This window comes from Hylobates moloch, unplaced genomic scaffold (genome assembly GCF_009828535.3).
Source record: "Hylobates moloch isolate HMO894 unplaced genomic scaffold, HMol_V3 SCAFFOLD_7, whole genome shotgun sequence".
Lineage (NCBI taxonomy): Eukaryota > Metazoa > Chordata > Mammalia > Primates > Hylobatidae > Hylobates > Hylobates moloch.
Window position 1 is genome coordinate 3,271,974 of NW_026652282.1, and position 13,463 is coordinate 3,285,436.

Below are 13,463 nucleotides of genomic sequence, written 5' to 3' on the forward strand. Positions count from 1 at the left end.
CATTCAAAATGAGAACATTCAATGCACGAACGTAAATGTGCCCAATTTCCTAATCTCCTGTAAATACTATCACTTCCCTGAGAGCTACTGGGCTTTGGAAGGGTGAGTTGATTCCTCTGTCTCATCACAACGCTGGGGGAAAATGTTGTGACTTGAGTGTGGATATCCTATTTATCTCCTTTTGGGAAAGAAGTGTTTACATGTATTATGATGTTTTGAAATGATGATTTAGAATAGTTAGAGGAAAATATAGTGCCTGGGTTCCAGCCACTGGGCAGACAGATTACCATAGTGCTGTGTGAGTAACACTTTATAAATGCATTTGTCACACGGGAGCGGTGTCACATGAAATATGATTCATTGCATGCAATGGATTAGGTGAAATTCACTTCGATTTTTAGCAATGTGTGTAAAATAACTAACTTAACCTAGCTGCAAACTGTATTTTATCTTTCAAATCTTGTACGTGCTCTCTGTGACTACACAATGAATAGGCAGTTCTATTTCAACGGGTATCGGAAGGAACATCAGTCTCCTACCAGAAATCATCATGAAACCAGCCCATTCAGGCTGTTTGCTTTACACAGAAAAATGTGTATGACCATACATATCATAGAATTATTTACTCATATGCATGTGGTCTTATGTCAAAAAAGTTGTTCCTTATTGAGGCAGATGTTCTGGCTAGGAAAATATCTAAACCAAAAGGCCTGAATGTTTGATTAACTGATGGTCCTTAATGCTTAATGCCATATTTTGGCTTCTTAAGATTTACTGAGTATGTCATCATTGCATCTTTCTTTGTCTGTCTGGGCTGCTGTTACAGAATACCCTAGCCTGGGTGAATTTTAAAAACCAATGTATTTCTTACAGTTCTGGAGGCTGAGACACCTGAGATCAGGGTGCTGCCATGCTCAGGTTCTGGCAAGGGCCTTCTGTCCAGTTTGTAGACAGCCACCTTCTTTCTCACTGTATCCTCACATGGCCACGGGGCAGAGAGAAAGAGAAAGAGGGAAAGAGAAGGAGAAAGAGGGAAAGAGAAAGAGAAAGAGAAAAAGAGAAAGAGAGAAAGAGAAAGAGAAACACACACACACAGAGAGAAAGCTCCCGTTTCTCTTCTTAAAAGTACACTAATTCCACCAAGGGCTACACCCTCATGATCTGATCACCTCCAAAGGTCCCCAATCTCCTAATCTCATCACACTGGGGATTGGGGTTTCAACGTATGCATGCTAGAGGAACACAAACACTCAGTCTATAGGAGCATCTACATTTCCTTTTGGGGGAATGTCTCCTTTTCATTGTGTGAAATTGAGTGCTAATGTAGACCAAATCAAATGTCTCCATTTTAGAAAGCCCAATGGAACAAATGTGGTCTCTGGCCAAGAAGCAGGCATTTGACTTAAGTCTCCCTAGTCAGGGCATTGCCTCTTGTGCAAGGGACGAGCATGGGATGGATGGCCCATGCCTCATTGCTGCAGACTGTTGTGATGACAAATGGCTTCCAGGAGCCTCTAGAATCAAGATCAGAGATCAAGTGCATGTCTTTGTATGCACTTGATCCGAAGTGTTTATCTTCACACTCAAGTGGATTTTGTATCTCTTTCCAATATATTTCTCCCATTTCCAAAATGAGCTTCGATTGCCTTGGACTAAAACCCAGACTGATACAGATGTTTCCTCACTGGAAGGTGTGTGGCAGGAGGTAGGAATAAACATTTGAAATTAAGTTTCATATTATTTATCTCATGAGTATCAATTTCATCCACAAAAAAATGACTACAAAGGCAAACTTTATAAGGAATTAAGTATCTCATTCTCATTTTGTACTTTAAGACTGTGACTATATCCAGAAAAACCACTGGACTAAATGCTAAATTGCATCAGTTTTTTTAAAAGTAAAGTTTAACCTTGATTTAACATAATTTTTTTTCTGAATTTATCATTTTTTTAGAGACAGGGTCTCTCCCTGCTGCCCAGGCTGGAGTGCAGTGGCACAATCAGAGTTCACTGCAGCTTCAACCTCCTCAGCTCAAGGGATCCCCAGGCCTTAGCCTCCCAAATAGTTGGGATTACAGGTGAACACCTCCATGGTCAGCTAATTTTTTTTCTTTTTTGGTAGAGACAGAGTTGCACCAAAGTAAATTTTGACATGAAGACTGCTGTTTAGTGGTGTGATATTATTATATATATGCATTAGTCTGCTTTCACACTACTGATAAAGACATACCTGAGACTGGGAAGAAAAAGAGGTTTAAGGGACTTACAGTTCCACATGGCTGGCAAGGCCTCACAATCATGGTGGAGGGCAAGGAGGAGCAAGTCACGTCTTACATGGATGGTGGCAGGCAAAGAGAGAGCTTGTGCAGGGAAACTCTCCTTTTTAAAACCATCGGATCTTGTGAGACTTGTTTGCTATCACGAGAACAGCACAGGAAAGACCTGCACCCATGATTCAATTACCTCTTACCAGATCCTTCCCACAACATGTGGGAATTCAAGATGAGATTTGCGTGGGGACATAGCCAAACCATATCTATCTATATCTATATCTACATCTGTCTATCTAATCTGTCATCTATCTATCCATCTATCATCTATCTATCTATCTATCTATCTATCTATCTATCTATCATCTATCTATCTATCTATCTATCTATCTATCTATCTATCTATCATCTATTGGGGTGGTTCAGGAAATAGCAGATGTAAGACCCTGGTAGAAACAACAGATCAAGGTAAAGAGTCTTGGAGAACTCTGGTGTTCTTTGACACATACCTATTCTCACCTGGGAAAGAGAAACATTCTACTCCTCACCTACCATTTTCTATCAAGTGTTTAGTCCTTTGTTCCCTTTAAAACAAAAAGCTGAAATTCATTGAATGATAAAAGCAGCACCCCGTTTTAAATCATATATATAATAAATATGATATATTGTATATATGATATAGTTTTTTATCCACAGTTCCTGGGTCATAACTCCCATAACCCTTGATATAATGTTGGGGTGCTTTTGGCCTCAGAAGCAGACTTCAGAAAACAGAATCTCTTTCTCACTGACCTTCTCCTGCCTTCCTTCCACCTGCCCAAAGTAGGACTGTAACCTTTCCCTGACTTTTTTTTTTTTTTTTGAGATGGAATTTTGTTCTGTCACCCAGGCTGAAGTGCAGTGGTGTGATCTTGGCTCATTGCAACCTCCACCTCCTGGGTTCAAGCAATTATCCTGCCTCAGCTAGTAGCTGGGATTACAGGCGCCTGAAACCACACCCAGCTAATTTTTGTATTTTTAATAGAGACAGCATTTTACCATGTTGGCCAGGCTGGTCTCAAACTCCTGACCTCAAGTGATCCTCCCACCTTGGCCTCACAAATTGCTGGGGTTACAGACATAAGCCACTGCACCTGGCCCTTTCCTTGACTTTCCTATCCATAGTCAGATGTGTTATCTTTTGCACCACTGACCCACTGATACGATTTGGCTGTGTCCCCACCCATATCTCATCTTGAATTGTAGTTCCCATAATCCCCACATGTCATGGGAGGGACCTGGTGGGAGGTAATTGAATGATGGAGGCGGTTACCCTCATGCTGTTCTCATGATAGTGAGTGAGTTCTCACAAGATCTGATGGTTTTATAAGGGTCTTTTCCCCCTTTTGCTCAGCACTTCTCTCTCCTGCTGTCCTGTGAAGAGGGATGTGTTTGCTTCCCCTTCTGTCATGATTGTAAGTTTCCTGAAGCCTCCCTAGCCATGTGGAACTATGAGTCAATTAAACCTCTTTCCTTTATAAATTACCCAGTCTTGGGTATTTCTTCTTAGTGGCATGAGAAGAGACTAAGACACCCTCCCTCCTCCAGTTGTCTGACTGTGGGACATAAGACCCTTATTTTAGAAGAGAGCCTGCCCCATACCTTGGAAGAAGGACTGCTGCACAGAGAGGCCAAGAAGGATCTGAACAGTTAGGCCTTGCTTTGTCCTCTTACTCAGCCTACTAGTGTCACATCATAGCCTTTTTGTCCAATCACATTTCTACATAGCTGTCAATCATGCCTATCCAATGAAATCTGGACAAAAAGGCCAAGAAGACTGTGTTTGGAGACCTTCTAGAGAGCTGAACACCTGGAGGCTGGCAGGCAGGTGGACAAGAACTCACCCATGTGCCTGGAATGTGGTGCACTCCAACACCACGGGGACAGACACTGTTGCGCTCTGGATCTGCCCAGACCTCACCCTATGTATCTCTTCATGTGACTCCTTTTATCCTTTAAAATATCCTTTATAATAAACCAGGAAGTGTAAATAAGTGTTTTTCTGAGTTCTGTGAGCCACTCCAGCAAATTAATCGAATCCAAAGAGCAGGTCGTGGGAATTACCCCAAGCTGAAGCTGATTGGTCAGAATTTCCGGAGGCCCAGACTTGTGACTGGGGAGATGGTGACTGAGGTGGTGTCCCCTGCAGAACTGCTTGCTTGCTTGGTGTGCGGGGAGAAGCCCCCACACATTTGGTTGTAGACAGCTTCTATGTGGATTGTCATTGCAGTGTGAGAGCAGAGGAAAAGCACTTTGAGTTTGTGTGTGAGTTTGTTTTATTCTCGAGACAATTTGTATTAAAATGTGAAACTGTGGAGTCGACTCTGGTTGGGTTGGTCAACAGGGGTGCTATTATTGTCATCCAGTGAATTTCAGCTTTGTGTTAAAACCGTAATAGAAATTGCAGGTAAGGAATGGAACTAGAGTCTCATGGTTCTCTTTCCAAGGTGAGAATAGGTATGTGGCAAAAAACACCAAGACTTTTTAGACTGTAGCTATCATTCCTCTAATACTAGTGTCCTACACCTGCTGTTTCCAAGATCATCCCAATTCAGGTCATCGTTATCTCTTACTGTAATTATTGTGAGAGACTCCTAACTGATATCCTTGCTTCTAGTTTCTCCCTTATTCTGCTCCGTTTTTCAAACTATAGCTAAAGCTACCTTTACAAATAGAAATCCGATCATGAAACTCTTGGAAACCATGCGTAACTTGGACGGCTTCCCATATCTCTTAGGGTAAGGTCTATTCCCTTACCTTGTCCTTTCCTATTGATGCCCCAGCCTCCACTCCCATGGCCTCTTCACACTTCATCCCAGACACATTGCATTTATTTCTATTTCCTACATGAGGCTTAGCCTCTTAGATCTCTGGGCTTTCTCTCATGAAGTTCATGTTGCCCCAAAGACTCTCTGCCTTCTCCTCCTGTTTTGAAACACCACATCTACCACCAACATGTATATTTTGCAAAATGTCTACTCACTCTTCCTGCAGTAAGCATTTCCTGTCTTCTCCCATGTTTCTTCCTCATCCTTTCCCTGTCAACAAACATCCTATTGTTTTACTTTGCTGAGTTCCCTTCTGAATGGTATACTCCAGTTGACCGCATTCTTATGGTGGGAAGTAAGGAGGGTCTGTCATTCACCTTTGTATTTCTAGGACCTAGTGTAATTCCTGGCTCCTGGCAGGTGTTAAAAAAGTCAACATATATTTGACTGAATACCAAATTCATTCCACTGATGAGATACAATGGGACCACCAGTATCTATTTCTTCTGTGACCTTCATCCCTCAATGGTCCTTTGAACATGCTAACCCAGACATTGAGAAAGAAGTCTGTCTATTTATGTATTGGGGGATAGTTACTCAGGCAAGACAGCCTATCTGTAAAAGATAAAATAAAATAAAATATGATACTAGAATTGGACTACACCAAAATGACATTGATTGGGTTCACATTCCCACCACACAATGCACAAATCCTGGCACGGATTTTTGAAAATGGTAAAATACTGCACAAATGTAAGACACTATCATATAGGATCATGAGAATGCACACACAAATAACTATAATATGACAGCATGACCAAGGCTGTGGGCACTCATTGTGAGCTTTTTCAGTAACCAGGAGATGAACAAATATCCTAAAATAATGCTATTAACCTATGTGTTATGTAGTCATATTCTGTGAAGTACTATTCTATCTGCACAATTTTGCTACCAAGAAAAAACCCCATAACATTTAAAATGTCTGCTTAAAAATGGGACCAGACTGACATGTTTAACGTAAAATCATTAGGAGAATTTAAGAAGTAGCAATTTTGGTAATTACCAAATAGCGTGATTCTCTCCCAATAAAGCATATGCCAATTACAGAAAAACATCACTATGTTGCTTTCCCTTTTAAAGATTTTACATATGAAGCATATGAGTTTAAATATTCCCCTGCTTTTTCATATTTTATTTAAGTTTTTTTAATGGGTTTTAACGCTCCTTTGTTTTCACTTTTTTGTGTGTGGGATTCCAAGCACTGAAAGTTTCTTTTGATCTCTTCCCAGTAATTTTTCAGGTAAAAATGAAATATATATATATATTTTTTGTTTGTTTGTTTTGTGAAGACATAGAGTGGCAGAAGAAATGGGGGGTGGTGAGGCAGAGTTGTTTTACTCTCCGAAGAGAAGAAAGGAAACACTTCTGCATATCTCATTCTTGTAGAAAACATTTCCCATCACATGTCTCGTGGTTAATTAATCATCATTTATGCACTCGTTATTCCCTGTGAAACTCTTCAGACAGCTTACAAGTATTCTCATGCTTATTATTATTATTATTATATTGGTGGTACTATGTTATATTCTTTTAGTATAAAGATACCAATACTGAGTTGATGTCACAAACCATGTGATTTCATTTTTGTTGTGTTCTATTCTTCCAAGTTATGGGGATGATTACTGGTTTGGGCCAATATGGAAATAACTGATTGGAATTCAGCCTATAGCCACAGATTAAAGAAAAAGAAAAAAGGAACTCTCTCAGGCAATGGTAGTACTCAGGGTTTGGCTTTTCTCATAAACACTCCAAGTGTTTACTTTGTGAGCTAATTAGGAATGAGTTTCCCAAGATGATCCAACAATTGAGAAAAAGGAAAAGAAAAAAAATACTCTCCCACCAGAATGCAAATATCCATGGGTTTCCAATTCACAGAAGCAAAATATGTGGACTGGTTTATGAAACACACACCATTATCTTCTTCCCTCAGGGAAAAGCAGCTTGCTGAACAAACACTTCATGTCAGAGACTGTTCCAGCCATGTGAAAAGCCCACTGCACACCAGTAAAAGTCATGGCTCAAAATTATGACACAAATGTTCAGATGAGGAAGCATTTATATTTACAAAAGCACTTGTTTCATAAAGCTACACTTCTCAGGAGCAGCAGCATCAGTATTGCCATGGACTGAATTATGCTCCCTCCAAAACCCATACGTTGGAGCCCTGACCCCCGCAATGCGATAGTAGTAGGAGGTGAATCCTTGGGAAGACAGTTGAGTTTAGATGATGTCGAGTTGGTGGGGTCCTCATGATGGGATTAGTGTCCTTATAAGCAGAGGAAGAGTCACCAGAGCCCCCTCTCTCTCCCTCTGCTATATGAGGACTAAGAGACCAGGTGGCCATCTACAAGACAGGAAGAGAGAGTTCTCACCGGGAACCAATCTTTTGGGACCTTGATAATGGACTTCTATCCTCCAGAGCTGGGAACATAAATTTCTGTTCTTAAATTACCCATCCTATGGTTTGCTGTTGTTATTGTTGTTACTGTTATTATGGCAGCCCAAACTCACTGATGCAAATATAAACACAGAATGAATTGAACACATCCACCCTTTAGTGCCCTCACCTTTATAGAAAAACTTCCACCCTGAAATCCATGCGAATCAGTGTCCTCCAGGAGAGAGTATGTACCTGAGTTCCTCGGTGCTCAGGTTAATCCTCTTAATCGATCTGCAAACATACAGATGGGAAGGGATGGGCACGATCAGTTTCCTAACTCCCTAATTATGCAGAAAAGGAAACTGGAGCCCAGACTGTTTGGGTGACTTGTTTGATGTCTCACAGCAAGTTTGTTGCAGAGATTCAAATACAGATTGAGCATCTCACATCCGAAATTCCAAAATCCAAAATGCTCCCAAATCCAAAACTTGTTGAGCACCAACATCATGCCCAAAGGATATGTTAACTAGAGCGTTTTAAATTTTGGGTTTTTTTGGATTTGGGGTGTCAAACCAGTAAGTATAATGCAATTATGCCAAAATCCAAAAAAAAAAAACAAACTGAAATCCAAAACACTTCTTGTCCCAAGCATTTTAGATAAAAAGATTTTCAACCTGTAGAACCCACACTTTTCACTTGCAACCAGTACAATTTCAACTATAGCATGACATATTAGTACTAGACTTTTAACCCAGATTTCCTTTTCTTGATGAAGATGCAGAAAAGGTTTTGATAATCCCATTCACCCTACAAATAATCACATGTATGTATGAATGTATATGCATGTATGAATGTGTATGCACGTATGAATGCATATGCATGCACAAGTATATGTATGTAAACACATCCAGACATGTAAATAAATTTTAAATGCATTAATATGTCAGCTTGATAATAAATTGCTACATGGTAATATTAAAGCAATCAATAATAAAATAAGAGGAAGGTCATATCTTAAATCCTTCCTGCATTTGACTTTGTCTCTGGTCTAAATTGATAGTCAGAGACACCATCAATAACATCAACAGAAAGTATGACAGATTTAACTCCTGGCTTCATCAGTGTCCCTTTTGCAATGAGTTTTGGGAGCTCAGACTCAGCTGGGTAGGAAGGAAGGAAGGACCCGACATTACGAGAGGTACACATGATAACCTTTAAAACTATGATCCTATTTAATTCTCACCACAATTGTACAAAGTAAATGTCACTCACATTCCACAAAACACTTAGCAGATTCATAGCTCTGCCATCGGAGGCACTGTGCAACCCAGTGGTTTGAATTCAACTTCTTTCCATCTTCATGAGATGCAAGCTTTTAAAGCCAGGTGGGGTGAGTTATTTATCCTTGTGTCTCCCCCAGATAACTGATATGCCAAGTACTCTATGCATTGGGTTCGTAAATTAAGGGCCTCCTTTCCTGTCACATATTGTTTAAAAGAAAACTTTCCAAATCATTTTTCAATATATGAGGGGCACTATGGTGTGATGGTGAAGACTTTGAGCTGTGAAGTTGAGTTGAATCAATTTACATCAGTATCCATTGTTATGTCTCTCCCTGCCTGACTCCGCTTACACTGTTTCTTGTCTTTGCTCCCAGCTCCTGGGGAAAAACTGTCTAGGGATCCATTTCTCTGCCCCTGATTTTCTTTGTGGGGAAATACTTTCTCCCAACGTGCATAAACTTGTTGAGAAGTTAGCTCCATATGCCTCCTCCCTCTTGGTGAGTGCAAAGAGATAGATTTTCCCAAGAAAAGAGGCAGATGTTTGGCCTAAGCTATATCCATTCAGACACTCTCTCCAAGACCAATTTTTTTAACTTGGGCTCAAATTCCCCGTTCTTCCCTGAAACAATTATTCCTACCTATGTGACACTTATAAGCCACATACGGGGACATCTCCCTGGAGGTAACATCTTATGTGTGATCTCAGGATGGAAGGAAACCTTTTTTCTGCTGAATTTTCAAAGGCATCGTCATTTCTTTTTGAAAGTATGAAGACATCAAAAGGTCGCAGAGCTCAGGTAATCCACAGGCATTGCAACTCAACAGAGTGCTCTGATGAGCTGGTGATGTTAAGGGCACATGACAGCGACTGCCAAAACAACCTCTGTATGGGGAACAGAAGAAAGAGACACTCGTGTATTTGACTGAAGCCAACTTCAAGGCTCCCCAGTCTGAGGCATGCTGTGTATTGATAGCTGGGGAATAACCATGGTGAGCAGGACAGAAAAGTTGAGAAGGCTCCATAGAAACAAGAGTGTCAAATCCACTGAGCAAAAAGGCCAAGGGAAAAGGCTGATTTCTAGTGATAGCAACCAAAACGAACAGCCAAATGATACCCAGGAAAACATGGCGGGAGGAGAATCAATAATCACCCATTTTTGTTTCTAAAATCCAATAGATGAAGAAAGGCAGTGAATTCAATGAATATTTGAACACTTATTTAATATCAAGAAGGGTTCTAGAAGCCAAGGCAGTCACTGAAAGCAGTAAGACTTTGAAGCAGATGCTGTCGGCATTTGGATCATAACCTTTCAGTCTGCTGGAGGAGTCAGCCACAGCTCCGGTGGACAGACTGCAGAGTTTTCAATTGGGGGTATACGAGAGAACTCCTCAAGATGCCACAGAGCAAAATCAAGGGAGATTCCATTTAAAGGCAAAGGTATGGTGAATCCAGAAAGAGAGGGAGAGAGAGAGATACAGACAGATTGACAGAGAAGGCACACATAAGGAATCCAAAAGATATTCCAAGGACCAGACACAAAGTCCTTGGGCATTATTTGCACATAAACCCTGTTCTGCCTTAGAATGGAACCATCAAGATATGCACAAAAAAGTTTGACTTCTTCAGGAAAATGCAAAGCACAAGTTTGTGGCAAGCGTTTAAATCTCCTCTGGCTGTGTCATCAAACCAGCTCTGTCTAACTGTTTAGGCCAATTTTGCAAACCATCAGTGGAGAAATTAATCATGAGGGTCTCCAGGGGCACTTCAGACTTTAAGCAGCACATCCTAAATCCCACAGCCCTTAACCTGACATAGAGTCAGAAATCACACTTGCAGGTAGCCTCAGGGATAACGATAAACTGTTGCAATTCAGTGGTAAATCGGCCCTATCTGTATAGTGAGTTCTTGACAAGGTCTTCCCTGTGTGGCTCTGCTTGGGAACTTCGCAGGCAGTATAACATAGAGGGGCATGGTAGGCCCATGGGTCTAGAAACTTAGGGGAGTAAGTGGACACCCCAGCAACTGCCTTCACTCACTAAGGGATGGGAGTTTCTAGATAAATGCTCCAGCTTCCTTTCCCCTGGGCTGGACAATTTTGAGATTGCTGCCACCATGGTCCCTCGCGGAATCTCCAGTGGGATGAAGATCCCATTGTCCACAGAAGTAGCCCTTTGTCAACACATCTTGTATTGTTGTAGATGGTAGAAATCTAAGATGCAACCCAAGATTCCAGCCTCCTGGGTTCCCAACATGTATAATCCCTTTCTTTTGGGAGTGGACAGGGACTTTGAATATGATGAATGTCACTCACTTGAACAGGTTACCAATTGGTTGACTTTGAGTCCATCAGTTATCCTGGGTCAGTCTGACCTAATCAGAGGAGACTTTAAGAGGGGGAAGAGTCAGCAAACAGCCATGATGATAACTGCTTATGGGACAACGTGGCAAGGAAATGCAGGCAGAACTCGAGAAGTAGAGAGTGGTCCCTCTATTATAGCTCTTACAGAAAACTGGGAACTCTAGTTCTACAACTGAAAGGAACTGAATTTTGCCACAGCTACCTGAGCTTGAAGGAGAACCCTAATGCATGCCTGTAGTCCCAGCTACTCAGGAGGCTGAGGTGGGGGGACTGAATGAGCCTGGGAGTTGGAGGCTGCAGTAAGCCATGATAACGCCACTGTAGTCCAGCCTGGGTGACAGAGTGACACCCTGTCACACACACACACAAAATCAATCAACAAAGAGAACACTGAGATTTAAATAAGTATACCTTCACTGCAGTCTTGCGAGACCTGTGCAGAGGATGCTCCTAACCTTTACCTGGATACCTAATCCTTGTGAGAGAGGAGGCAGGACTCAACTCCAGAGGTGGGGCTGGGATGCAGGACCAAATTGAAGACTAGCTAAAACAGGTCCCGGACGGAAGAATCTTTTCATCAGACATGCCCACCAGTGTGCCAGGTCAGTTTGTCATTGCCATGGCAACCCCCGGGGGTTACCAACCATTTCCACAGCAATGACCCAGTGATCCAAAAGTTACTACCCTTTCCCTAGAAATTTCAGCATAAACCACCCCTCAATCTGTATGCAAGTAAAAATGGGTATAAAATTGACTGTGAAACCACCCTGAGCTGCCACTCTCCACCCAGGGGGTAGCCCTGTTCTGCAGGAGCGGCCACGGAGCTGTAACAGTGCTGCTTCTGTAAATTTTCTTCTACCTCCAGCTTGCCCTTGAATTCCTTCCTGGGCAAAGCCATGAACCCTTGCAGGCTAAGCCCTGCTTTGAGGCTCACCTCTCTGGCATCCTTTGGAAACTCTGAGGTAATATTAATAAAAGTGTGTTGTTGTAAGTCACTTCACTTGTGCTAATTTGTTAGACAGCAATAGCACACTGATACAGTTGGCTTTCCTCACCTCTCAGTCTTTTTCTGGCCATACCTACAAGGATCACTTCTCCAATAAACTACTTTTACCAAAATTCTTCTCTCAGAATCTACATTTGGGGAACCCAAACTTAGGTGTGGTTCTCAAAAAGTGTAAAATCTTGATGGGTGAATAGCAAGGAATTGAGGAAAAATATATGATAATATTCACCTTACATTTCTTGAAGAGTAAATGAAATTAAACATGGTCTTCTTTTGAACTAAAACGTTCCCAACATTTAATTGTTCCCGGCATTTAATCCCAACATAATTGGGGCTTTCTTCTCATTCTAACTAGGAATTGTTTTTTCACAAAGGAAACAAAGAGAGTATAAATTTAAATTATCATACGAAAAAATCCAGGAAGATGTTAGAAATAATTTTAGGTCTGCAAATTGATTTGCAAGATGTTGACGGAAAATGTTTAAGGTTTATTTTATAGAGATGTTAAAGAAGATAGTAGGAATTATAATACTGAAGTGGTTGGAATAGCAATTCTATAATAAAGGGAACGGATCTTCTTGAGGGAAAATACTAGCTACAATTTTCCCATTTGGGGTAAGTATCAGTATGTTTACATTACTGTTCTTCTCACATCTTATTCGAAGTTATTGATGCTGAAGAAACACAATACAAGCTAAATGTATCCTCAGGAATGATGTTACAGGAAGGTTTCTTTTCATGCAGCATATTAGTTTTCTAGGACTTCCATAACAAAGTTCCACAGACCAGGTGACTTAAACAACAAAGATTTATTTTCTCATGGTTCTGGAGGCTGGAAATCCAAGATCAAGGGGTGAGCAGGGCTGGTTCCTCCTGAAGCCTCTCTCATAAGCTTGTAGATGCTGTCTTCTCCCTGTGTCCTCATGTGGTTGTCCCTCTGTGTGTGTCTGTGTCCTCATCTCTTCTTCTTATGAGATGTCTTAGTCAGTTTCAGGCTGCTGTAACAGAATACTATAGACTTAATGGCTTACAAGCAACAGACACTTATTCTCCACAGTCCTGGAGGCTGGAATTCCAAGATCAAGGCGTGGGCAGGGCTGGTTCCTCTCGAGGCCTCTCTCCTGAGCTTGTAGACACTGTCTTCTCCCTGTGTCCTCAAATGGTCGTCCCTCTGTGTGTATCTGTCTCCTCTTCTTATGAGATGGCTTAGTCCATTTCAGGCTGCTATAACAGCACACCATAGACTGGGTGGTTTAGAAAGAACAGATATTTATTCTCCCGCAGTCCTGGAGGCTGG